This window comes from Balaenoptera physalus (assembly GCF_965194825.1).
Source record: "Balaenoptera physalus genome assembly, contig: HAP1_SCAFFOLD_1539, whole genome shotgun sequence".
Lineage (NCBI taxonomy): Eukaryota > Metazoa > Chordata > Mammalia > Artiodactyla > Balaenopteridae > Balaenoptera > Balaenoptera physalus.
Genome location: NW_028125257.1, coordinates 77,703 through 104,752, shown reverse-complemented (window position 1 = coordinate 104,752; position 27,050 = coordinate 77,703). Strand labels below are relative to the sequence as shown.

General features: G+C 45.4%; 2 long non-coding RNA genes across 2 annotated transcripts in view; both read left to right on the top strand.

Annotated features, from left to right (window-relative positions):
* LOC309653952 overlaps window positions 1-27,050 on the top strand; it is a 77,099-nt gene that overhangs the window by 8,389 nt on the left and 41,660 nt on the right. The window lies entirely within an intron of this gene.
* Window positions 8,507-27,050, top strand: part of LOC309653951 — a 45,166-nt gene continuing 26,622 nt past the window's right edge. The window contains exon 1 of the long non-coding RNA XR_014259659.1: window positions 8,507-8,525. This is a non-coding gene — a long non-coding RNA (uncharacterized lncRNA). The remainder of the gene's footprint in view (window positions 8,526-27,050) is intronic.

Below are 27,050 nucleotides of genomic sequence, written 5' to 3'. Positions count from 1 at the left end.
ACCATCAGCTTTGTTTTGCCCTGCTCTGAGCAGATTTCCCTCTGTGCTGTTTCTGCTTTAATTTAAAATCTTTGGCTCCCATCAACATTCCATGGCAAACTGCCTCTTTCTTGAGAGCTCCTCTATGCTTTCCCTCTTCATTCTTATATTTTTTTCCCATCTCTTGGTTCCTGTTGGCCTGTGCTAATGAAAACAATCCTAAACTTGCTTACGTTTGACTCTGTGCCTCCCTATATAGCCCAGTACTCTCCATCCTCTCTCCCTATTCTCTCTTTTCAACTAGTCGAAATACTAGTGGAGGGAGACCATTGGAGATGAAACATCTTGGTATATATCGCTAGTTTTCTGTGTCACCTGGCTTTTCTATGTTTCTGTTGAAACACTCTTTTGAGAAGTCTCTGATTTCATTTTCTACATGGGTACCCTTTAAGGCTCAATATTGGAAAAGAAGGGGATCAGAGTGATCAACCCAATGTGGTATCCTAACGTAACAGATAAGGAAAGCAGCAGGCTTTGTGAGGCAGTCAGTGATTTGTCCAAAGTCACACAGACAGTAAACGTCAAAGTCAAAACTGAAATTAGGTCTCCAGACTTGTAGTTCAATACTTTCCCTCATTATTCCACGCTATTTTGAATCTCCTCCTCAATTTAGGGGCAAAAGAAATCGAACGCAAAACTTTCCAAAGTTTCTTTTCTTACCTGACATGGTCAGAGAAGAGGAGACATCAACTGCAGGTACAAGGGATGAGGAGACAACACTAGAGGATGTCTGAGTGGCTGCAGCTGAACGGCGCACGTGTCCAGTACAAAGGTCACTGGTTACTGGTCCAAACGGCTCCACGGAAACCCCAAGACCTCTACCAAGTGGTAGTAGGTTTGGTAGGAGAGTGATGTCACAAAGCAGGCAGTTGAAAGGTATGAGCTAGCCAATAGGGAGGTCCGATCCCCAACAGGAGGGCGGGCTTGGGTGAAGAGAGCGTAGGAGAGCTAAAACAACCCCTCAATTTCTGAGCTCTGGGGAGGAAATCCTAGAAGACAGATTTACCTCCCCCAGGCTCTTCCATTAGGGAAATCATTGCAACATTTCTTACAGACGTTCATTAATATAATTAACTAACAGTTACTTATATTCTACAGAGTATTCTATTTTATGTATCATATACTTAGAGCTATATAGATCTTATTTAACTAGTATCCTTAGGAAGGAAAGAGCCATGTAGTTTGAACTATTACAGTTGTAACTTGGTTAAAGAGCAGGGTGAAGTTTGTTGAGTGTACCCTGTGGAGAATGTTGTGGTCCAAGGCTCTTCTCTTTTAGTTTCTTCTCCTTGACTCCTACCTTCCTTGGGCTGGGCTAGGCTGGGGGCCAGGTTGGACTTGCGACTTAACATTTCTCTTCCGCTTTCTTTTTTTTTTTTTTTTTTCTTCCATTATGGGCATTGCTTCTAGGACAAGCCTTGATCTTGCATTGGATGTTCCTTCCTGTCAACTTCCAGCAGCAGGAGTCTTCTTTTCAGTGCTTGATGCTTCACGAAATAGACTCTGCCCATTGGCAGCAAATACCAGAGAGCCAGGAGACAGAGCTGGTTGCAGACCTTTCCTCTTCCAGCCTTTGGTTGCAATTGTTTTGCCCATGATTTGCTAGCTCTAGTTCCTTGGGCCACACAGGTATCCTGCCATCCAGCTCTTTTTATATGTGAGAGACATTCTGAACACTGTCCCTCTTTCTTTGCACAGAAGTATATACAGTGTGGCAGTTACCGTAATCTCCTCCCCCTTGCAAACAGCCCCTCTAGAATCTCGGACCTCTAGGACTCTCTGTCTTGCATGCTTGGGTGCAAGGCCAAGCACAATGAAGAGGAGAATAATTAGAGAAAGAGGAGGACATTGGTGGAGAACTGGGAGCAGGTAAGGTGAAAGGGCACCGGAGAAAAGAGATGCATGTAGGTTTTTTGGTTTCTGTGGGAAACAAGTTGACACACTTGGGCCTCATTTTGTATTAACAGAACAGAGAGTTGTAGATATAAGTAGCTAGATCGTGCAGCAACTGCCATGAAGTCTGTACACTGAAGAGAACAGTCTCACATCTAGTTTTCATTTTGTTTTATGTCATATTACCTTATTTATAGCATTCACTGGTATGTTTGTAGAACGCAGATGTTTTCAAATGCTCTGGTTTTGTCTACATGGTTATTTCCTTGTCCTATTTGTAAGGAATCCAACATTGTAAGACATATTGCATGTTTTTCTCTTGACGATTGTTTACCTTGAAGCGTCATGAGCTAACTTGAGCTGTTGGATTTTGTGGAGAAACTTTAAAAAGGGTCTGTGAAAAAGGCATTGTGGTGAGTCGCATTATGCACCCGAGCGTAAGGAGCAGATATCTGCCACCAGCCCAGCTTGGCCTGGATTGCCTCTGTGTTAGTTCCCCTGGTTAGTGCTTTTCTCCCTAACCACTCTTGTGACTGTGATAATGTGAGTTAAGGGCTGAGTTGCTAGTGATTTATGTGTGAGGTAGGCTGGTTTGAGGGAGGAAATCTATGGACCTAGTCATTTTCCTTGGTGGTAAGCTTTCAGGGGTGCAAAGATCGATCTTCCTGGGGACTTTTCTGGTACCAGGAAGATATCGCATAGATGGGACCTCCAAAGACACACATTTAATTTTTAGGCCTGTTGTTCCTATTATGGGATGTGAGTTTCTTCACTGATGGGGATGCTGCTTATCTGAGAAGAAACTGTGAAAGGTGGTGTAGTATAGAGGTGTGGCTTAAGCTTTTAAGTTTTCTTCAAGGTTTTTCCCCTAAGCTTCATACTTCAGACGGCCTACTTACATGAGACTAGTATGTGATGTCAGGCTAACAACTTCCTAAATACCTGCAAGCCAGATCAGTGTCTCTTTTCTCTATATTCCCATGGAAATCAAGGGTCCCGCCGAATTTTCCATCGAAACAGTTGATTTGTGCTGTCTCTAGGAATTCTACAGGGCGTACCGTTGCTTCCTAACCGGTGTCATTTGGGAGATCGATCCCCCTCTGTACGTTCAAATGATTAATTTTGAGACTCTGCTCATGTGTGCAGTAAACCCTTTAATTCCCTAAGACCTTCCTTTCCTCCATCTCATACCCCATGAAGCCCGCTTCAGTTTATCTCCTGAATTTCTTTGGAATCTGTCAGCTCTCCCTCAACATCCTAATACTGAACTTGCCTGTCTGTTGCGATTAGGTCCTAACTAGTGTCCATATATCTTGTTTCCCTCCAATCCATTCTTCACACAAGAAAGCTTCAAAGCAAGTTGGAACATTGCTCATAAACATCGCTCACAAACATTGTTTTGAGAATAGAAAACACACACTGGTGGCCTTTAAGACTCTGCGTGCTCTAGAATCCTCTCTGCTTCTCTAGCCCCATCTTGTGCCACGTTTGCCCTCACTTTCTATGCTTCAGATACACTGAATTAACCTTAGTTCTCACTCATCTGACAGAAGTCAGTTGAGAAATTATTTTTCACTGTGATTCCTAGCGTTAAGGAATTTGATGATCAGGTTTTGTATGAGGACTAAAACTAAACTGGGAAGTGGAAGAATTGCGTTTCAACTGTTTCAGTCAACACGCATGTATTAATGATACCTAAGTATTGAACACCGGGCTAGGTTTCATGAGGGATACAGAAGTTCTGGCCATCTCTGGTTTTGGGTATCCCTTATTTGTTGAGACCTTTGCGTTGTTTGGTTGCCTTTTGTCTGTTTTCCAGATGGGAAAACAGGAACAAGGGAAGTATAGGTTATTACTAGGTGGGGTTGAACAAGTGGAGCAGCAAACTGCAAAGCAGAAAGAAGAGGGACGTACTATAGAGGGATGTGATTTCCATTTTCAAGGCGCCTGCGTCCTGTGCAGGGAGACAGCCTAACATAAAATGTGCCTAACAAAAGATCTATTGACTTCTTACTAAAAATCTCCAGTTCATATAACCCAGGGGTTTATACCTTCTCCTTTAAAAGTTCTATTCCTGGGACTTCCCTGGTGGTCCAGTGGTGAAGACTCTGCGCTTCCAATGCAGCAGGCGTGGGTTCAATCCCTGGTTGGGGAGCTAAGATCCCACATGCTGCGCAGCCAAAGAAATTTTTTTCAAAAGTTATACTCCTGTGTTGTTGAATTTAGTGGTTTAGATTTTGTTTGAATGTTAAGAAGATTTCAGTTTATTTACCAGGAACAAACAAAACATAATGTAAAAATAGTTTCCCAGAAACGATTTCCATCGTTCTCTTCTTCCCTTTCTCCCGCAGACTGACTGGTGTTTCATCTTGACAAGTTCTCTGAAGTTCTCTGTCATTCCATAGGAAAGCGGTCTGGCTTGGAGGTTGCAATCCCAGGGAATTTTTCATCAGCGGGGAAGTCTCCATCACTACAGAGGAATCAAGGTTGAAGTCAGTCCCGGGTAAGTGAGATGCTCCCCCTAAACACCAACACAGCAGTCGTGTACCTTTCAAGGGGTTCAGGGGCAAGATGGGCAAGGCATTTCTACTAACTCTTCTTAAGGATCATGGACAGTGTGCCCTATGCTACGAGGTAAGCGGTGACTGTTGTAATTCTTACTGGTGATCATTTCATGTCACTGATCCTTGGCTCTCTTTGTATCTCATAGGACTGTTGTAAGTCCAATACAAAATGAGTCTTGTTTTTAAAAAACTGAAATGTTTTACAAAGCCTAGCATTCTCATAGAGAGTCCTTTGAATTCTCCCCACTTTCCCGAGAGGCTAAGAACACTAGTTCACACCATGAACTAGGAGAGGGGGTAGAGCCCTTTCTGATGAAATATAGAAACAAAGACAGAGTCTTAGCCTGCTTGCTCTCTGGACAGGATCTCGGACCACAAGGTCTTAAATCCTGGTATAAATGACGGAAGTGAGGACAGTTCAACTGGCACTCTCATAACAAGAGTTCTGAAACACCTTCCAAAGAGACTGTAGCAGTAGACGAGGGAAGGGAGTGCTACAGTGTGGTAGTACAGGGGGAATGCTCGGCTACAGCAGTGAAAAATGTGGTACCTATTGGTGTGCTCTTGGGGTTCTTGTACATGTAGCATAGATGACCTTTACAGTGTCCCTCCCACCTTCCCACCTGCATTAGGTGTTCTGTTTTATTGTTTTTTTTTTTTAATTTACGTTTATTGATTGATTGATTGATTGAACTTATTTATTCTACGTATTTATTTTTTTGGCTGCACTGGGTCCTCATTGGTGTGCACGGGCTTTCTCTAGTTGCGGCTAGCGGGGTCTACTCTTGGTTGCGGTGTGCGGGCTTCTCATCGCGGTGGCCTCTCTTGTTGCGGAGCATGGGCTGTAGGCGCGTGGGCTTCGGTAGTTGCGGCTCACGGGCTCTGGAATGCAGGCTCAGTCGTTGTGGCACATGCGCTTAGTTGCTGCACGGCATGTGGGATCTTCGCAGACCGGGGCTCGAAGCCGTGTCCCCTGCATTGGCAGGCGCCACCAGGGAAGCCCTAGCTGTTCTTATATAGAGTCTAAAAACAGAGAGCACTGAGAGAAGGTAGTGGTTATTAAAGGCTCAGGATCTAAATTCTACCTGTCTCTACACCCCTTCCCAGCTGTCGATTTGACCCCGTTTGTGAATGCCGACCTCATTCTTCAACTTTCTCTGCCGTTTGTATACTCACCTTGAAAACTTGTTTCTGTGATGCGTTGAGCAGACACAGGGTGGCAGATTGCAGAGGTGGAAGCTGGTGGTCGGATATTGGTGGGCTGAATCTCCTTCAGTCCCATTCCCATTTCTGGTTGCGCAGAGGCCCTACTTCCTGTGTATGACGCGGAGCCATAGGATTGCGGGCAGGAGCCAAGTTCTCCATACAGTGAAGACCCCAGTGTGCCTTGGTTATAGTAATATACCTGGCTTCCTTCCTGGTAGGGAAGTGACAGGCGGCTATGCCCCTGATTTGTTCGTGGGCCTCCTGATACAGCAGTTCCCTTGGCTCTGGCCCTGTCGTCAGCTGCCCCTAGGAGGACTCTGAGCCCTAGCCACTTCTCTGGTAGATTTGCCTATTCCCCCACTATAATCACACCTGAATAAGGCAACTCAAACCTTTCAGAGATGTGTCGTGAACCTCTTGTTTTCTGAAATACCTATCTGGTGGTTGTGAGACTTAAGGCCAACCTCCCCGAGAGACTTTGTTTCTATTTCTCCTAGTAAACCTAGACTCATCTCCTGTCACCTTCAACTCTACTCCAATTGTGTTCTTTCAACCCAGACCCCTGACCCTGCTTTTTACTTCTGCCATTTCATCCTCACTCCTGCTTCCTTTCCTAAATCCATACGTCTCTTTTGGCCTTCCTAGCCCTGGGCCAAGTTCCTTCCTCTTTCCTCAGTTTTTACCCCTTTCCTTCATTCTCCCATCCAACTTTCAGTCCTTCCTTTCTCACGCCCCAGTTAGCAGCATCTCAAAATTCGAAAGGTTTATTACTCATCTATTAATTCTATTCCATTTACTTATTCGGTTCTATACCTATCTTACCTATGTATGGAAGAACCGCTGGTAGCCAAGGTGGCAGCAAGAATCCTAGCAGCTGTCACCTGACGTATCCGTAGTAGTCAGCAATTTCCATTTCTTTGTCCCTCTGGGTGAAAAATTGCAGCTTCCCCGAAGAGGTGTATCTGGCAGCATTCTCCCGTTGTTGTTGAGCCCGCCTCTTCATGGCCTCTCGCTCTGGCCTCTGCTCTTGTTCGATGGGCTTTGACATGACTGGCTCAGGCACGTTGGGTTCCCTCCATGGAACTCGTTGCTTGCTGAAGTCTTGGAGTAGAAGTTGGGTTTGGAGCTTGGGTGGGGACTGGCGCTTAGTCACAGCAGGGGGAACAGGCTCGCGCTGGAGAGAAGCGCCAGATGAAGTTTTGTAGGGTGCAGGCCTAGGAGCAGCAGGCTGAGGGACACGAGGCTGGGTATGGTTGGTCCAAGCCGGTTGGGTTGGGTTGGCCACAGTTGGCTGAGCTGGTTTGGCGGGACCTGGCAAAGAGGCAGGAGCTGGCTGGGATGAATTGACTGCAGCAGGTTGAGCTGAGTCAGTAGAACCAGGCTGGGCACGGTAAGCCACAGCAGGCCGATGTGAGGCCAGAGACTGTGGCCTCCGAGGAGCGGGTCGAGCTTGAGGCTTGTCCCAGGCAGAAAAAGGCAGAGGTATCAACTTGACCTTCCCAGGAGGAGGCCGCTCACACTGGGATGGAGATGGACACTCTGTTTCAGCACTGCTGTCTGGTTTCTGGGCTTGGACTTGCGTTTTCTCAGGCCTCTTACCCTCACGTGGGGTATGCCGCCGTGGCTGGATCGCTGGGGGTGGCTGGGGGTCTTTGGGGTTGCTTGAATTTCCCAAGAGCCGACAGGAAGAGAGCCCAGTTTTCGTCTCATTCTTCTTCCCCAGCGCATGAAGAACCTTCACAGACTCCAGCATGCGCACGCCAAGGGAGGTTCGAGGCTTTTGAAAGCTCTCTTGGCGAAGCTCAGTTTGGTGTTCCTTTCGCTTCGTGTTGGGGATTGCTGGCTTGTCTTCTGCCTTGACTTTGTTCCCTGACTGCTTGTTCTCTTCAGCCTTGTTTCTTCCTCTGGTCCTTTTGGTCTTTTCCTGCCCATGGCTCTCAGTTTTGCTGATCTTTCCGGATGCAGCTTTCTGAGGTTTGCCTTGAGAGTGCTTGGCCGTGTTCGCAGGAGCCCTGTCACTGACTGCAGCAGTGCATATAACCGCTTCTCCCCCTAACAGGCACTCTGGATCCTTTGGCTGGATTTTGGCCTTGGGAGCACCACCGATAGGCTCAGAGGCTTTCTGTTTGTTCTTCCTGGGTTGATCAGAGGGAACCTTTACGACACTTGGCTTTTCCTGCACCTGATTCACCTTAATGGCTCTGGTGTCTTCAGCTTTGATCACGTTGGGACCTTGGGATCGATCAAGATCTTTCCAAGAATTAAAGAGCTGGGGAAGGTGAATATCCTCCGCCAGTGTAGTAATGTCTGCAAGACCACTGCTAGGTTCAGTCCCATTTTCAAGTGTCCCTAGGTCCTGACGACTCAGGCTGTTCTCTCCCAGATCAGCATTTTCAGAACCAGGCTGCTCCTCTTGGCTGAGGGGATCGGTGCAGGCCAGCGGCTGGGGAATATCAGGGATTCCCAAAGGGAGTAGTGGAGGATCTTGGTTTTCTATTGGGATCTGGTAGGCCTCCAGAGGCTTTGACAGCTTGGTTTTGATATCCTCCACGTTCTTACTCTCTGTTTGTCCCTGGCTTGGAGCTGGAGGCAGGGCCAGGAGACGCCTGGCACTCTGGACTGGAGCTGTCACTGAAATGTCCCCAAGTTCAGATGGTGGGTTACTCTCAAGTATGTGACTGTTTCTGCTACTGCAGGACTTGGGGAGTTCTTGAGTTTGTGTCACACAAAACGTCTGGCTTGGAGGTTGCAATCCCAGGGAATTTTTCATCACCAGGGAAGTCTCCATCACTACAAAGGGATCAAGGGAGAAGTCAGTCCCTGGTAAATGAGATGCTCCCCCTAAACACCAACACAGCAGTCATGTACCTTTCAAGGGGTTCAGGGGCAAGATGGGCAAGGCATTTCTACTAACTCTTCTTAAGGATCATGGACAGTGCCCTATGCTACGAGGTAAGCGGTGACTGTTGTAATGCTTAACTGGTGATCATTTCATGTCACTGATCCTTGGCTCTCTTTGTATCTCATAGGACTGTTGTAAGTCCAATACAAAATGAGTCTTCTTTTTAAACAACTGAAATGTTTTACAAAGCCTAGCATTCTCATATAGAGTCCTTTCAATTCTCCCCACTTTCCCGAGAGGCTAAGAACACTTCACACCATGAACTAGGAGAGGGGGTAGAGCCCTTTCTGATGAAATACAGAAAGAAAGACAGAGTCTTAGCCTGCTTGCTCTCTGGACAGGATCTCGGACCACAAGGTCTTAAATCCTGGTATAAATGACGGAAGTGAGGACAGTTCAACTGGCACTCTCATAACAAGAGTTCTGAGACACCTTCCAAAGAGACTGTAGCAGTAGACGAGGGAAGGGAGTGCTACAGTGTGGTAGTACAGGGGGAATGCTCGGCTACAGCAGTGAAAAATGTGGTACCTATTGGTGTGCTCTCGGGGTTCTTGTACATGTAGCATAGATGACCTTTACAGTGTCCCTGCCACCTTCCCACCTGCATTAGGTGTTCTTTTTGTTTTTTTGTTTTTTTTAATTTACGTTTATTTATTGATTGATTGTTTGAACTTATTTATTCTACGTATTTATTTTTTTGGCTGCACAGGGTCTTCATTGCTGTGCACGGGCTTTCTCTAGTTGCGGCTAGCGGGGTCTACTCTTGGTTGCGCTGTGCGGGCTTCTCTTGTTGCGGAGCATGCGCTCTAGGCGCGTGGGCTTCGGTAGTTGCGGCTCACGGGCTCTAGAATGCAGGCTCAGTTGTTGTGGCACATGGGCTTAGTTGCTCCACGGCATGTGGGATCTTCCCAGACCAGGGCTCGAACCCGTGTCCCCCGCATTGCATTGGCAGGTGGATTCTTAACCACGGCGCCACCAGGGAAGCCCTAGGTGTTCTTACATAGAGTCTAAAAACAGAGGGCACTGAGCGAAGGTAGTGGTTACTAAAGGCTCAGGATCTAAATTCTACCTGTCTCTACACCCCTTCCCAGCTGTCGATTTGACCCCATTTGTGAATGCCGACCTCATTCTTCAGCTTTCTCTGCCGTTTGTATACTCACCTTGAAAACTTGTTTCTGTGATGCGTTGAGCAGACACAGGGTGGCAGATTGCAGAGGTGGAAGCTGGTGGTCGGATATTTGTGGGCTGAATCTCCTTCAGTCCCATTCCCATTTCTGGTTGCGCAGAGGCCCTACTTCCTGTGTATGACGCGGAGCCATAGGATTGCGGGCAGGAGCCAAGTTCTCCATACAGTGAAGACCCCAGTGTGCCTTGGTTATAGTAATATACCTGGCTTCCTTCCTGGTAGGGAAGTGACAGGCGGCTATGCCCCTGATTTGGAATCTGAGATGGTGCTCCCTGAGCAAGCCTGGCAGAAAGTGATGGATATAGAGGGACCATGTTATTGGCGTCTGAAGTTTTATCATACTGGGCTGCCATAAACATGGAGGAAGCAGCTGGGTGCCGGTCAGTGAGTGCCAGAGTAAAGTCTCCGAGTGAAGAGGAATTCTTTTCAGTGCTTCCTGTGATGTCCCACTCAAGAACACCTGGATAGGAAGGAGCTGAAGTGGAGATCTGGCTGTGGTCAGTAACTCCAGATAACATAGTCGTGCTGGAATGTTGGTAAAGGTAGGCACTACCCATGAGTGTCTGGAAAGAGGTACCGGTAGCCGATGCCGAACTGACGGCAGGGGCAGAGACTCTGGAGAAGTTGCAGACACTTCGTGTTAGGGAAGTTGCATTGCTCACCACAGGAAGACAATGCTGCAGAGAATTTAGAGTTCCAAGTAGAGATGGATTTTGGAAATTTTCTGTAAGAACAAGAGGGTCATGAAAAACTCAGGGAGGTTGAGAAATTCTCACTACGTTTGAGGAACAGCATTATCTTAAGGTTCTTGCTCTCAGGACACCTCTACTATCGACCCTTCCTGAGAAACCCAAAATCAGACAGTTAATGATGGCTGTAAGGACTGAGCAGTTTTCCACTCTTCTGTATTAACTGCCTGTGCTCCCATCTTGGGCACAGATGGGCAGAAGAGCCAAGTGGTATGGTTCAGACATTGTTCTCTAGGCTGGAAGCAACCTTCTCCCTGCCCTGTCTTTCCCTTCAGCCTGCACTCGTATTGACTTCTATGCTATTTCCTAGACTGGAAGCATTTTAGAACTAGGAGGCCCTTAGAGAACTTTCTCTTTTTTCAGTCTCATTTCACGAGTAAGGAAACTGAGGCTCAGAGAGGTCGGGTTGACTTGTTCAGGTTCTCTCATTATGTTAGTGTCATTACCAGGTTTCAGAACCTAAGTATCCTGACTTCCTTGCCAGGACTCCACTCTGAGCATGATAGTGCCAGAAAGCAGGAGAAATAGAACTTATAATATAAGCATTTTTTTTGTCCATTAGAAAACAGTACGGCCATTACCATTGTCATCTTCAGTGTCTCCCTTTGCTTGTGCAGTTCCCACGCTATTACCTAGAGTTGACGTATAGCTCAGTCCAACTGGTGAACTGAAAGAGTCATGTTTGCCCTCTTCAAGCCTGGTTTCTCATCCTACCTCAAAATGATTACCCGAAAGTGGATTTCTTAAGTGCTTTTGGAAAGAGAAAAGTTATCTGATTACTTCAGATTACTCATCTATAAAGTGGTTATAACACCACCACCAATAATAATAGCAGTAATAATTAATAGATGAATAAGCTGATCTATTGCGTATGATTTATATGGAGGAAGATACAATAAGTTCTAGAAAGACAAAGAAAAATCATGAAAAACATGTTACGTAACGAAAAAGAAATCCATAGATATTAATGAAAACTGGGGTATGTGGGCAAGTATCAAAGCCTAATGAATTTACTAACAAATGACATTCTGTACCATACATGCAATATTATGAAAGTGAATTTTGCCCACTCTATTTTAGTGAATACTATTAACCAAAAAACACGATGGAGGTGATAGAGGTGAATGAATTCCTAGCCAATGCATACAGACAGAGACGATAAATCAGTAAAAAATGCACAACAAGCAACAGAATGCAACAAATGTGAATGTATAGGTAGCCACAACATATGTAGACAAGTATTTCAATGAAAACCGGTACAAAGCAGACAGCAAAATAGTAAGTGTAAAAGAGTTTCATTATTGTGCTCATTCATATTTTTACCCAGCAAGTAACAGGTATTAAGCCTAGGAGAAATATATCTTTCCATGAATATAACTCATATAATAAGCAGAAAGGAAGCTTAAAAAGTATCAAGAAGGTTTTTGTATTTATCCTAGAACTTAGAATCATCTTCCACATCCAAGAAGATGACATCCCAAGACCTCAAAAAACCATCATCCCTAGAATCCAATTAAAAAAGATTTTCAAATGTAAGAAAATCCAAAGGACTCCACAACATTGTTTTAGATAAACGTGGATGTTTGTGTTTTCTTTTTTTCTTTTGCCGCGCCGCGTGGCCCTGGCCGTGAAAGCACCGAGTCCTAAGCGCTGGACCGCCAGGGAATTCCCTAAATGGGGAATTAGAGATGTGGGGGCTTGACTTTTTCTTTTTCTTCTCCGGTAGCTAAGATCTACAAGCGAACGATGGCTGTTGATCAATGTGCTCTCTGTGTTAGGAAGGAAATAACTGTAAAAATTGAAAAGCAACCTTGCCTTAGAAGCTACATATCACACAAAGGAAATAGTCCTTCTGATTCAATGTAGAAGATATCATTTAAAATGTTTAATTGGTCAAATGTCTACCTAGTTTAAAAATTAGAAAGAATAGAACACTGAAAAGCAGCCCCCTAGATAACCACTTTGGTTTCTGGTTTCTAGGAAGCATCATTTCTAAAACATACTTCTAAAATGTTTCTATTCCAAACTGTCAAGTGCCAGCTGTATTCAGAGAGGCAATAAAAGAAAGAAAACGGAGTATGACTTTTCTGATAGGCTGCCCTTCCTGGTGATCCCCTGTTCTGGCCTTACTTTCCTTCTTAGTCTGTTAATGTAAGGATTTGCTACCATCAGCTTTGTTTTGCCCTGCTCTGAGCAGATTTCCCTCTGTGCTGTTTCTGCTTTAATTTAAAATCTTTGGCTCCCATCAACATTCCATGGCAAACTGCCTCTTTCTTGAGAGCTCCTCTATGCTTTCCCTCTTCATTCTTATATTTTTTTCCCATCTCTTGGTTCCTGTTGGCCTGTGCTAATGAAAACAATCCTAAACTTGCTTACGTTTGACTCTGTGCCTCCCTATATAGCCCAGTACTCTCCATCCTCTCTCCCTATTCTCTCTTTTCAACTAGTCGAAATACTAGTGGAGGGAGACCATTGGAGATGAAACATCTTGGTATATATCGCTAGTTTTCTGTGTCACCTGGCTTTTCTATGTTTCTGTTGAAACACTCTTTTGAGAAGTCTCTGATTTCATTTTCTACATGGGTACCCTTTAAGGCTCAATATTGGAAAAGAAGGGGATCAGAGTGATCAACCCAATGTGGTATCCTAACGTAACAGATAAGGAAAGCAGCAGGCTTTGTGAGGCAGTCAGTGATTTGTCCAAAGTCACACAGACAGTAAACGTCAAAGTCAAAACTGAAATTAGGTCTCCAGACTTGTAGTTCAATACTTTCCCTCATTATTCCACGCTATTTTGAATCTCCTCCTCAATTTAGGGGCAAAAGAAATCGAACGCAAAACTTTCCAAAGTTTCTTTTCTTACCTGACATGGTCAGAGAAGAGGAGACATCAACTGCAGGTACAAGGGATGAGGAGACAACACTAGAGGATGTCTGAGTGGCTGCAGCTGAACGGCGCACGTGTCCAGTACAAAGGTCACTGGTTACTGGTCCAAACGGCTCCACGGAAACCCCAAGACCTCTACCAAGTGGTAGTAGGTTTGGTAGGAGAGTGATGTCACAAAGCAGGCAGTTGAAAGGTATGAGCTAGCCAATAGGGAGGTCCGATCCCCAACAGGAGGGCGGGCTTGGGTGAAGAGAGCGTAGGAGAGCTAAAACAACCCCTCAATTTCTGAGCTCTGGGGAGGAAATCCTAGAAGACAGATTTACCTCCCCCAGGCTCTTCCATTAGGGAAATCATTGCAACATTTCTTACAGACGTTCATTAATATAATTAACTAACAGTTACTTATATTCTACAGAGTATTCTATTTTATGTATCATATACTTAGAGCTATATAGATCTTATTTAACTAGTATCCTTAGGAAGGAAAGAGCCATGTAGTTTGAACTATTACAGTTGTAACTTGGTTAAAGAGCAGGGTGAAGTTTGTTGAGTGTACCCTGTGGAGAATGTTGTGGTCCAAGGCTCTTCTCTTTTAGTTTCTTCTCCTTGACTCCTACCTTCCTTGGGCTGGGCTAGGCTGGGGGCCAGGTTGGACTTGCGACTTAACATTTCTCTTCCGCTTTCTTTTTTTTTTTTTTTTTTCTTCCATTATGGGCATTGCTTCTAGGACAAGCCTTGATCTTGCATTGGATGTTCCTTCCTGTCAACTTCCAGCAGCAGGAGTCTTCTTTTCAGTGCTTGATGCTTCACGAAATAGACTCTGCCCATTGGCAGCAAATACCAGAGAGCTAGGAGACAGAGCTGGTTGCAGACCTTTCCTCTTCCAGCCTTTGGTTGCAGTTGTTTTGCCCATGATTTGCTAGCTCTAGTTCCTTGGGCCACACAGGTATCCTGCCATCCAGCTCTTTTTATATGTGAGAGACATTCTGAACACTGTCCCTCTTTCTTTGCACAGAAGTATATACAGTGTGGCAGTTACCGTAATCTCCTCCCCCTTGCAAACAGCCCCTCTAGAATCTCGGACCTCTAGGACTCTCTGTCTTGCATGCTTGGGTGCAAGGCCAAGCACAATGAAGAGGAGAATAATTAGAGAAAGAGGAGGACATTGGTGGAGAACTGGGAGCAGGTAAGGTGAAAGGGCACCGGAGAAAAGAGATGCATGTAGGTTTTTTGGTTTCTGTGGGAAACAAGTTGACACACTTGGGCCTCATTTTGTATTAACAGAACAGAGAGTTGTAGATATAAGTAGCTAGATCGTGCAGCAACTGCCATGAAGTCTGTACACTGAAGAGAACAGTCTCACATCTAGTTTTCATTTTGTTTTATGTCATATTACCTTATTTATAGCATTCACTGGTATGTTTGTAGAACGCAGATGTTTTCAAATGCTCTGGTTTTGTCTACATGGTTATTTCCTTGTCCTATTTGTAAGGAATCCAACATTGTAAGACATATTGCATGTTTTTCTCTTGACGATTGTTTACCTTGAAGCGTCATGCGCTAACTTGAGCTGTTGGATTTTGTGGAGAAACTTTAAAAAGGGTCTGTGAAAAAGGCATTGTGGTGAGTCGCATTATGCACCCGAGCGTAAGGAGCAGATATCTGCCACCAGCCCAGCTTGGCCTGGATTGCCTCTGTGTTAGTTCCCCTGGTTAGTGCTTTTCTCCCTAACCACTCTTGTGACTGTGATAATGTGAGTTAAGGGCTGAGTTGCTAGTGATTTATGTGTGAGGTAGGCTGGTTTGAGGGAGGAAATCTATGGACCTAGTCATTTTCCTTGGTGGTAAGCTTTCAGGGGTGCAAAGATCGATCTTCCTGGGGACTTCTCTGGTACCAGGAAGATATCGCATAGATGGGACCTCCAAAGACACACATTTAATTTTTAGGCCTGTTGTTCCTATTATGGGATGTGAGTTTCTTCACTGATGGGGATGCTGCTTATCTGAGAAGAAACTGTGAAAGGTGGTGTAGTATAGAGGTGTGGCTTAAGCTTTTAAGTTTTCTTCAAGGTTTTTCCCCTAAGCTTCATACTTCAGACGGCCTACTTACATGAGACTAGTATGTGATGTCAGGCTAACAACTTCCTAAATACCTGCAAGCCAGATCAGTGTCTCTTTTCTCTATATTCCCATGGAAATCAAGGGTCCCGCCGAATTTTCCATCGAAACAGTTGATTTGTGCTGTCTCTAGGAATTCTACAGGGCGTACCGTTGCTTCCTAACCGGTGTCATTTGGGAGATCCCCCTCTGTACGTTCAAATGATTAATTTTGAGACTCTGCTCATGTGTGCAGTAAACCCTTTAATTCCCTAAGACCTTCCTTTCCTCCATCTCATACCCCATGAAGCCCGCTTCAGTTTATCTCCTGAATTTCTTTGGAATCTGTCAGCTCTCCCTCAACATCCTAATACTGAACTTGCCTGTCTGTTGCGATTAGGTCCTAACTAGTGTCCATATATCTTGTTTCCCTCCAATCCATTCTTCACACAAGAAAGCTTCAAAGCAAGTTGGAACATTGCTCATAAACATCGCTCACAAACATTGTTTTGAGAATAGAAAACACACTGGTGGCCTTTAAGACTCTGCGTGCTCTAGAATCCTCTCTGCTTCTCTAGCCCCATCTTGTGCCACGTTTGCCCTCACTTTCTATGCTTCAGATACACTGAATTAACCTTAGTTCTCACTCATCTGACAGAAGTCAGTTGAGAAATTATTTTTCACTGTGATTCCTAGCATTAAGGAATTTGATGATCAGGTTTTGTATGAGGACTAAAACTAAACTGGGAAGTGGAAGAATTGCGTTTCAACTGTTTCAGTCAACACGCATGTATTAATGATACCTAAGTATTGAACACCGGGCTAGGTTTCATGAGGGATACAGAAGTTCTGGCCATCTCTGGTTTTGGGTATCCCTTATTTGTTGAGACCTTTGCGTTGTTTGGTTGCCTTTTGTCTGTTTTCCAGATGGGAAAACAGGAACAAGGGAAGTATAGGTTATTACTAGGTGGGGTTGAACAAGTGGAGCAGCAAACTGCAAAGCAGAAAGAAGAGGGACGTACTATAGAGGGATGTGATTTCCATTTTCAAGGCGCCTGCGTCCTGTGCAGGGAGACAGCCTAACATAAAATGTGCCTAACAAAAGATCTATTGACTTCTTACTAAAAATCTCCAGTTCATATAACCCAGGGGTTTATACCTTCTCCTTTAAAAGTTCTATTCCTGGGACTTCCCTGGTGGTCCAGTGGTGAAGACTCTGCGCTTCCAATGCAGCAGGCGTGGGTTCAATCCCTGGTTGGGGCGCTAAGATCCCACATGCTGCGCAGCCAAAGAAATTTTTTTCAAAAGTTATACTCCTGTGTTGTTGAATTTAGTGGTTTAGATTTTGTTTGAATGTTAAGAAGATTTCAGTTTATTTACCAGGAACAAACAAAACATAATGTAAAAATAGTTTCCCAGAAACGATTTCCATCGTTCTCTTCTTCCCTTTCTCCCGCAGACTGACTGGTGTTTCATCTTGACAAGTTCTCTGAAGTTCTCTGTCATTCCATAGGAAAGCGGTCTGGCTTGGAGGTTGCAATCCCAGGGAATTTTTCATCAGCGGGGAAGTCTCCATCACTACAGAGGAATCAAGGTTGAAGTCAGTCCCGGGTAAGTGAGATGCTCCCCCTAAACACCAACACAGCAGTCGTGTACCTTTCAAGGGGTTCAGGGGCAAGATGGGCAAGGCATTTCTACTAACTCTTCTTAAGGATCATGGACAGTGTGCCCTATGCTACGAGGTAAGCGGTGACTGTTGTAATTCTTACTGGTGATCATTTCATGTCACTGATCCTTGGCTCTCTTTGTATCTCATAGGACTGTTGTTAAGTCCAATACAAAATGAGTCTTCTTTTTAAAAAACTGAAATGTTTTACAAAGCCTAGCATTCTCATAGAGAGTCCTTTGAATTCTCCCCACTTTCCCGAGAGGCTAAGAACACTTCACACCATGAACTAGGAGAGGGGGTAGAGCCCTTTCTGATGAAATATAGAAACAAAGACAGAGTCTTAGCCTGCTTGCTCTCTGGACAGGATCTCGGACCACAAGGTCTTAAATCCTGGTATAAATGACGGAAGTGAGGACAGTTCAACTGGCACTCTCATAACAAGAGTTCTGAAACACCTTCCAAAGAGACTGTAGCAGTAGACGAGGGAAGGGAGTGCTACAGTGTGGTAGTACAGGGGGAATGCTCGGCTACAGCAGTGAAAAATGTGGTACCTATTGGTGTGCTCTCGGGGTTCTTGTACATGTAGCATAGATGACCTTTACAGTGTCCCTCCCACCTTCCCACCTGCATTAGGTGTTCTGTTTTTTTGTTTGTTTGTTTGTTTTTAATTTACGTTTATTGATTGATTGATTGATTGAACTTATTTATTCTACGTATTTATTTTTTTGGCTGCACTGGGTCCTCATTGCTGTGCACGGGCTTTCTCTAGTTGCGGCTAGCGGGGTCTACTCTTGGTTGCGGTGTGCGGGCTTCTCATCGCGGTGGCCTCTCTTGTTGCGGAGCATGGGCTGTAGGCGCGTGGGCTTCGGTAGTTGCGGCTCACGGGCTCTGGAATGCAGGCTCAGTCGTTGTGGCACATGCGCTTAGTTGCTGCACGGCATGTGGGATCTTCGCAGACCGGGGCTGGAAGCCGTGTCCCCTGCATTGGCAGGCGCCACCAGGGAAGCCCTAGCTGTTCTTATATAGAGTCTAAAAACAGAGAGCACTGAGAGAAGGTAGTGGTTATTAAAGGCTCAGGATCTAAATTCTACCTGTCTCTACACCCCTTCCCAGCTGTCGATTTGACCCCGTTTGTGAATGCCGACCTCATTCTTCAACTTTCTCTGCCGTTTGTATACTCACCTTGAAAACTTGTTTCTGTGATGCGTTGAGCAGACACAGGGTGGCAGATTGCAGAGGTGGAAGCTGGTGGTCGGATATTTGCGGGCTGAATCTCCTTCAGTCCCATTCCCATTTCTGGTTGCGCAGAGGCCCTACTTCCTGTGTATGACGCGGAGCCATAGGATTGCGGGCAGGAGCCAAGTTCTCCATACAGTGAAGACCCCAGTGTGCCTTGGTTATAGTAATATACCTGGCTTCCTTCCTGGTAGGGAAGTGACAGGCGGCTATGCCCCTGATTTGTTCGTGGGCCTCCTGATACAGCAGTTCCCTTGGCTCTGGCCCTGTCGTCAGCTGCCCCTAGGAGGACTCTGAGCCCTAGCCACTTCTCTGGTAGATTTGCCTATTCCCCCACTATAATCACACCTGAATAAGGCAACTCAAACCTTTCAGAGATGTGTCGTGAACCTCTTGTTTTCTGAAATACCTATCTGGTGGTTGTGAGACTTAAGGCCAACCTCCCCGAGAGACTTTGTTTCTATTTCTCCTAGTAAACCTAGACTCATCTCCTGTCACCTTCAACTCTACTCCAATTGTGTTCTTTCAACCCAGACCCCTGACCCTGCTTTTTACTTCTGCCATTTCATCCTCACTCCTGCTTCCTTTCCTAAATCCATACGTCTCTTTTGGCCTTCCTAGCCCTGGGCCAAGTTCCTTCCTCTTTCCTCAGTTTTTACCCCTTTCCTTCATTCTCCCATCCAACTTTCAGTCCTTCCTTTCTCACGCCCCAGTTAGCAGCATCTCAAAATTCGAAAGGTTTATTACTCATCTATTAATTCTATTCCATTTACTTATTCGGTTCTATACCTATCTTACCTATGTATGGAAGAACCGCTGGTAGCCAAGGTGGCAGCAAGAATCCTAGCAGCTGTCACCTGACGTATCCGTAGTAGTCAGCAATTTCCATTTCTTTGTCCCTCTGGGTGAAAAATTGCAGCTTCCCCGAAGAGGTGTATCTGGCAGCATTCTCCCGTTGTTGTTGAGCCCGCCTCTTCATGGCCTCTCGCTCTGGCCTCTGCTCTTGTTCGATGGGCTTTGACATGACTGGCTCAGGCACGTTGGGTTCCCTCCATGGAACTCGTTGCTTGCTGAAGTCTTGGAGTAGAAGTTGGGTTTGGAGCTTGGGTGGGGACTGGCGCTTAGTCACAGCAGGGGGAACAGGCTCGCGCTGGAGAGAAGCGCCAGATGAAGTTTTGTAGGGTGCAGGCCTAGGAGCAGCAGGCTGAGGGACACGAGGCTGGGTATGGTTGGTCCAAGCCGGTTGGGTTGGGTTGGCCACAGTTGGCTGAGCTGGTTTGGCGGGACCTGGCAAAGAGGCAGGAGCTGGCTGGGATGAATTGACTGCAGCAGGTTGAGCTGAGTCAGTAGAACCAGGCTGGGCACGGTAAGCCACAGCAGGCCGATGTGAGGCCAGAGACTGTGGCCTCCGAGGAGCGGGTCGAGCTTGAGGCTTGTCCCAGGCAGAAAAAGGCAGAGGTATCAACTTGACCTTCCCAGGAGGAGGCCGCTCACACTGGGATGGAGATGGACACTCTGTTTCAGCACTGCTGTCTGGTTTCTGGGCTTGGACTTGCGTTTTCTCAGGCCTCTTACCCTCACGTGGGGTATGCCGCCGTGGCTGGATCGCTGGGGGTGGCTGGGGGTCTTTGGGGTTGCTTGAATTTCCCAAGAGCCGACAGGAAGAGAGCCCAGTTTTCGTCTCATTCTTCTTCCCCAGCGCATGAAGAACCTTCACAGACTCCAGCATGCGCACGCCAAGGGAGGTTCGAGGCTTTTGAAAGCTCTCTTGGCGAAGCTCAGTTTGGTGTTCCTTTCGCTTCGTGTTGGGGATTGCTGGCTTGTCTTCTGCCTTGACTTTGTTCCCTGACTGCTTGTTCTCTTCAGCCTTGTTTCTTCCTCTGGTCCTTTTGGTCTTTTCCTGCCCATGGCTCTCAGTTTTGCTGATCTTTCCGGATGCAGCTTTCTGAGGTTTGCCTTGAGAGTGCTTGGCCGTGTTCGCAGGAGCCCTGTCACTGACTGCAGCAGTGCATATAACCGCTTCTCCCCCTAACAGGCACTCTGGATCCTTTGGCTGGATTTTGGCCTTGGGAGCACCACCGATAGGCTCAGAGGCTTTCTGTTTGTTCTTCCTGGGTTGATCAGAGGGAACCTTTACGACACTTGGCTTTTCCTGCACCTGATTCACCTTAATGGCTCTGGTGTCTTCAGCTTTGATCACGTTGGGACCTTGGGATCGATCAAGATCTTTCCAAGAATTAAAGAGCTGGGGAAGGTGAATATCCTCCGCCAGTGTAGTAATGTCTGCAAGACCACTGCTAGGTTCAGTCCCATTTTCAAGTGTCCCTAGGTCCTGACGACTCAGGCTGTTCTCTCCCAGATCAGCATTTTCAGAACCAGGCTGCTCCTCTTGGCTGAGGGGATCGGTGCAGGCCAGCGGCTGGGGAATATCAGGGATTCCCAAAGGGAGTAGTGGAGGATCTTGGTTTTCTATTGGGATCTGGTAGGCCTCCAGAGGCTTTGACAGCTTGGTTTTGATATCCTCCACGTTCTTACTCTCTGTTTGTCCCTGGCTTGGAGCTGGAGGCAGGGCCAGGAGACGCCTGGCACTCTGGACTGGAGCTGTCACTGAAATGTCCCCAAGTTCAGATGGTGGGTTACTCTCAAGTATGTGACTGTTTCTGCTACTGCAGGACTTGGGGAGTTCTTGAGTTTGTGTCACACAAAACGTCTGGCTTGGAGGTTGCAATCCCAGGGAATTTTTCATCACCAGGGAAGGCTCCATCACTACAAAGGGATCAAGGGAGAAGTCAGTCCCTGGTAAATGAGATGCTCCCCCTAAACACCAACACAGCAGTCATGTACCTTTCAAGGGGTTCAGGGGCAAGATGGGCAAGGCATTTCTACTAACTCTTCTTAAGGATCATGGACAGTGCCCTATGCTACGAGGTAAGCGGTGACTGTTGTAATGCTTAACTGGTGATCATTTCATGTCACTGATCCTTGGCTCTCTTTGTATCTCATAGGACTGTTGTAAGTCCAATACAAAATGAGTCTTCTTTTTAAACAACTGAAATGTTTTACAAAGCCTAGCATTCTCATATAGAGTCCTTTCAATTCTCCCCACTTTCCCGAGAGGCTAAGAACACTTCACACCATGAACTAGGAGAGGGGGTAGAGCCCTTTCTGATGAAATACAGAAACAAAGACAGAGTCTTAGCCTGCTTGCTCTCTGGACAGGATCTCGGACCACAAGGTCTTAAATCCTGGTATAAATGACGGAAGTGAGGACACTTCAACTGGCACTCTCATAACAAGAGTTCTGAAACACCTTCCAAAGAGACTGTAGCAGTAGACGAGGGAAGGGAGTGCTACAGTGTGGTAGTACAGGGGGAATGCTCGGCTACAGCAGTGAAAAATGTGGTACCTATTGGTGTGCTCTCGGGGTTCTTGTACATGTAGCATAGATGACCTTTACAGTGTCCCTGCCACCTTCCCACCTGCATTAGGTGTTCTTTTTGTTTTTTTGTTTTTTTGTTTTTTTTTAATTGACGTTTATTTATTGATTGATTGTTTGAACTTATTTATTCTACGTATTTATTTTTTTGGCTGCACAGGGTCTTCATTGCTGTGCACGGGCTTTCTCTAGTTGCGGCTAGCGGGGTCTACTCTTGGTTGCGCTGTGCGGGCTTCTCTTGTTGCGGAGCATGCGCTCTAGGCGCGTGGGCTTCGGTAGTTGCGGCTCACGGGCTCTAGAATGCAGGCTCAGTCGTTGTGGCACATGGGCTTAGTTGCTCCACGGCATGTGGGATCTTCCCAGACCAGGGCTCGAACCCGTGTCCCCCGCATTGCATTGGCAGGTGGATTCTTAACCACGGCGCCACCAGGGAAGCCCTAGGTGTTCTTACATAGAGTCTAAAAACAGAGGGCACTGAGCGAAGGTAGTGGTTACTAAAGGCTCAGGATCTAAATTCTACCTGTCTCTACACCCCTTCCCAGCTGTCGATTTGACCCCATGTGTGAATGCCGACCTCATTCTTCAGCTTTCTCTGCCGTTTGTATACTCACCTTGAAAACTTGTTTCTGTGATGCGTTGAGCAGACACAGGGTGGCAGATTGCAGAGGTGGAAGCTGGTGGTCGGATATTTGTGGGCTGAATCTCCTTCAGTCCCATTCCCATTTCTGGTTGCGCAGAGGCCCTACTTCCTGTGTATGACGCGGAGCCATAGGATTGCGGGCAGGAGCCAAGTTCTCCATACAGTGAAGACCCCAGTGTGCCTTGGTTATAGTAATATACCTGGCTTCCTTCCTGGTAGGGAAGTGACAGGCGGCTATGCCCCTGATTTGGAATCTGAGATGGTGCTCCCTGAGCAAGCCTGGCAGAAAGTGATGGATATAGAGGGACCATGTTATTGGCGTCTGAAGTTTTATCATACTGGGCTGCCATAAACATGGAGGAAGCAGCTGGGTGCCGGTCAGTGAGTGCCAGAGTAAAGTCTCCGAGTGAAGAGGAATTCTTTTCAGTGCTTCCTGTGATGTCCCACTCAAGAACACCTGGATAGGAAGGAGCTGAAGTGGAGATCTGGCTGTGGTCAGTAACTCCAGATAACATAGTCGTGCTGGAATGTTGGTAAAGGTAGGCACTACCCATGAGTGTCTGGAAAGAGGTACCGGTAGCCGATGCCGAACTGACGGCAGGGGCAGAGACTCTGGAGAAGTTGCAGACACTTCGTGTTAGGGAAGTTGCATTGCTCACCACAGGAAGAGAATGCTGCAGAGAATTTAGAGTTCCAAGTAGAGATGGATTTTGGAAATTTTCTGTAAGAACAAGAGGGTCATGAAAAACTCAGGGAGGTTGAGAAATTCTCACTACGTTTGAGGAACAGCATTATCTTAAGGTTCTTGCTCTCAGGACACCTCTACTATCGACCCTTCCTGAGAAACCCAAAATCAGACAGTTAATGATGGCTGTAAGGACTGAGCAGTTTTCCACTCTTCTGTATTAACTGCCTGTGCTCCCATCTTGGGCACAGATGGGCAGAAGAGCCAAGTGGTATGGTTCAGACATTGTTCTCTAGGCTGGAAGCAACCTTCTCCCTGCCCTGTCTTTCCCTTCAGCCTGCACTCGTATTGACTTCTATGCTGTTTCCTAGACTGGAAGCATTTTAGAACTAGGAGGCCCTTAGAGAACTTTCTCTTTTTTCAGTCTCATTTCACGAGTAAGGAAACTGAGGCTCAGAGAGGTCGGGTTGACTTGTTCAGGTTCTCTCATTATGTTAGTGTCATTACCAGGTTTCAGAACCTAAGTATCCTGACTTCCTTGCCAGGACTCCACTCTGAGCATGATACTGCCAGAAAGCAGGAGAAATAGAACTTATAAGCATTTTTTTTGTCCATTAGAAAACAGTACGGCCATTACCATTGTCATCTTCAGTGTCTCCCTTTGCTTGTGCAGTTCCCACGCTATTACCTAGAGTTGACGTATAGCTCAGTCCAACTGGTGAACTGAAAGAGTCATGTTTGCCCTCTTCAAGCCTGGTTTCTCATCCTACCTCAAAATGATTACCCGAAAGTGGATTTCTTAAGTGCTTTTGGAAAGAGAAAAGTTATCTGATTACTTCAGATTACTCATCTATAAAGTGGTTATAACACCACCACCAATAATAATAGCAGTAATAATTAATAGATGAATAAGCTGATCTATTGCGTATGATTTATATGGAGGAAGATACAATAAGTTCTAGAAAGACAAAGAAAAATCATGAAAAACATGTTACGTAACGAAAAAGAAATCCATAGATATTAATGAAAACTGGGGTATGTGGGCAAGTATCAAAGCCTAATGAATTTACTAACAAATGACATTCTGTACCATACATGCAATATTATGAAAGTGAATTTTGCCCACTCTATTTTAGTGAATACTATTAACCAAAAAACACGATGGAGGTGATAGAGGTGAATGAATTCCTAGCCAATGCATACAGACAGAGACGATAAATCAGTAAAAAATGCATAACAAGCAACAGAATGCAACAAATGTGAATGTATAGGTAGCCACAACATATATAGACAAGTATTTCAATGAAAACCGGTACAAAGCAGACAGCAAAATAGTAAGTGTAAAAGAGTTTCATTATTGTGCTCATTCATATTTTTACCCAGCAAGTAACAGGTATTAAGCCTAGGAGAAATATATCTTTCCATGAATATAACTCATATAATAAGCAGAAAAGAAGCTTAAAAAGTATCAAGAAGGTTTTTGTATTTATCCTAGAACTTAGAATCATCTTCCACATCCAAGAAGATGACATCCCAAGACCTCAAAAAACCATCATCCCTAGAATCCAATTAAAAAAGATTTTCAAATGTAAGAAAATCCAAAGGACTCCACAACATTGTTTTAGATAAACGTGGATGTTTGTGTTTTCTTTTTTTCTTTTGCCGCGCCGCGTGGCCCTGGCCGTGAAAGCACCGAGTCCTAAGCGCTGGACCGCCAGGGAATTCCCTAAATGGGGAATTAGAGATGTGGGGGCTTGACTTTTTCTTTTTCTTCTCCGGTAGCTAAGATCTACAAGCGAACGATGGCTGTTGATCAATGTGCTCTCTGTGTTAGGAAGGAAATAACTGTAAAAATTGAAAAGCAACCTTGCCTTAGAAGCTACATATCACACAAAGGAAATAGTCCTTCTGATTCAATGTAGAAGATATCATTTAAAATGTTTAATTGGTCAAATGTCTACCTAGTTTAAAAATTAGAAAGAATAGAACACTGAAAAGCAGCCCCCTAGATAACCACTTTGGTTTCTGGTTTCTAGGAAGCATCATTTCTAAAACATACTTCTAAAATGTTTCTATTCCAAACTGTCAAGTGCCAGCTGTATTCAGAGAGGCAATAAAAGAAAGAAAACGGAGTATGACTTTTCTGATAGGCTGCCCTTCCTGGTGATCCCCTGTTCTGGCCTTACTTTCCTTCTTAGTCTGTTAATGTAAGGATTTGCTACCATCAGCTTTGTTTTGCCCTGCTCTGAGCAGATTTCCCTCTGTGCTGTTTCTGCTTTAATTTAAAATCTTTGGCTCCCATCAACATTCCATGGCAAACTGCCTCTTTCTTGAGAGCTCCTCTATGCTTTCCCTCTTCATTCTTATATTTTTTTCCCATCTCTTGGTTCCTGTTGGCCTGTGCTAATGAAAACAATCCTAAACTTGCTTACGTTTGACTCTGTGCCTCCCTATATAGCCCAGTACTCTCCATCCTCTCTCCCTATTCTCTCTTTTCAACTAGTCGAAATACTAGTGGAGGGAGACCATTGGAGATGAAACATCTTGGTATATATCGCTAGTTTTCTGTGTCACCTGGCTTTTCTATGTTTCTGTTGAAACACTCTTTTGAGAAGTCTCTGATTTCATTTTCTACATGGGTACCCTTTAAGGCTCAATATTGGAAAAGAAGGGGATCAGAGTGATCAACCCAATGTGGTATCCTAACGTAACAGATAAGGAAAGCAGCAGGCTTTGTGAGGCAGTCAGTGATTTGTCCAAAGTCACACAGACAGTAAACGTCAAAGTCAAAACTGAAATTAGGTCTCCAGACTTGTAGTTCAATACTTTCCCTCATTATTCCACGCTATTTTGAATCTCCTCCTCAATTTAGGGGCAAAAGAAATCGAACGCAAAACTTTCCAAAGTTTCTTTTCTTACCTGACATGGTCAGAGAAGAGGAGACATCAACTGCAGGTACAAGGGATGAGGAGACAACACTAGAGGATGTCTGAGTGGCTGCAGCTGAACGGCGCACGTGTCCAGTACAAAGGTCACTGGTTACTGGTCCAAACGGCTCCACGGAAACCCCAAGACCTCTACCAAGTGGTAGTAGGTTTGGTAGGAGAGTGATGTCACAAAGCAGGCAGTTGAAAGGTATGAGCTAGCCAATAGGGAGGTCCGATCCCCAACAGGAGGGCGGGCTTGGGTGAAGAGAGCGTAGGAGAGCTAAAACAACCCCTCAATTTCTGAGCTCTGGGGAGGAAATCCTAGAAGACAGATTTACCTCCCCCAGGCTCTTCCATTAGGGAAATCATTGCAACATTTCTTACAGACGTTCATTAATATAATTAACTAACAGTTACTTATATTCTACAGAGTATTCTATTTTATGTATCATATACTTAGAGCTATATAGATCTTATTTAACTAGTATCCTTAGGAAGGAAAGAGCCATGTAGTTTGAACTATTACAGTTGTAACTTGGTTAAAGAGCAGGGTGAAGTTTGTTGAGTGTACCCTGTGGAGAATGTTGTGGTCCAAGGCTCTTCTCTTTTAGTTTCTTCTCCTTGACTCCTACCTTCCTTGGGCTGGGCTAGGCTGGGGGCCAGGTTGGACTTGCGACTTAACATTTCTCTTCCGCTTTCTTTTTTTTTTTTTTTTTTCTTCCATTATGGGCATTGCTTCTAGGACAAGCCTTGATCTTGCATTGGATGTTCCTTCCTGTCAACTTCCAGCAGCAGGAGTCTTCTTTTCAGTGCTTGATGCTTCACGAAATAGACTCTGCCCATTGGCAGCAAATACCAGAGAGCCAGGAGACAGAGCTGGTTGCAGACCTTTCCTCTTCCAGCCTTTGGTTGCAATTGTTTTGCCCATGATTTGCT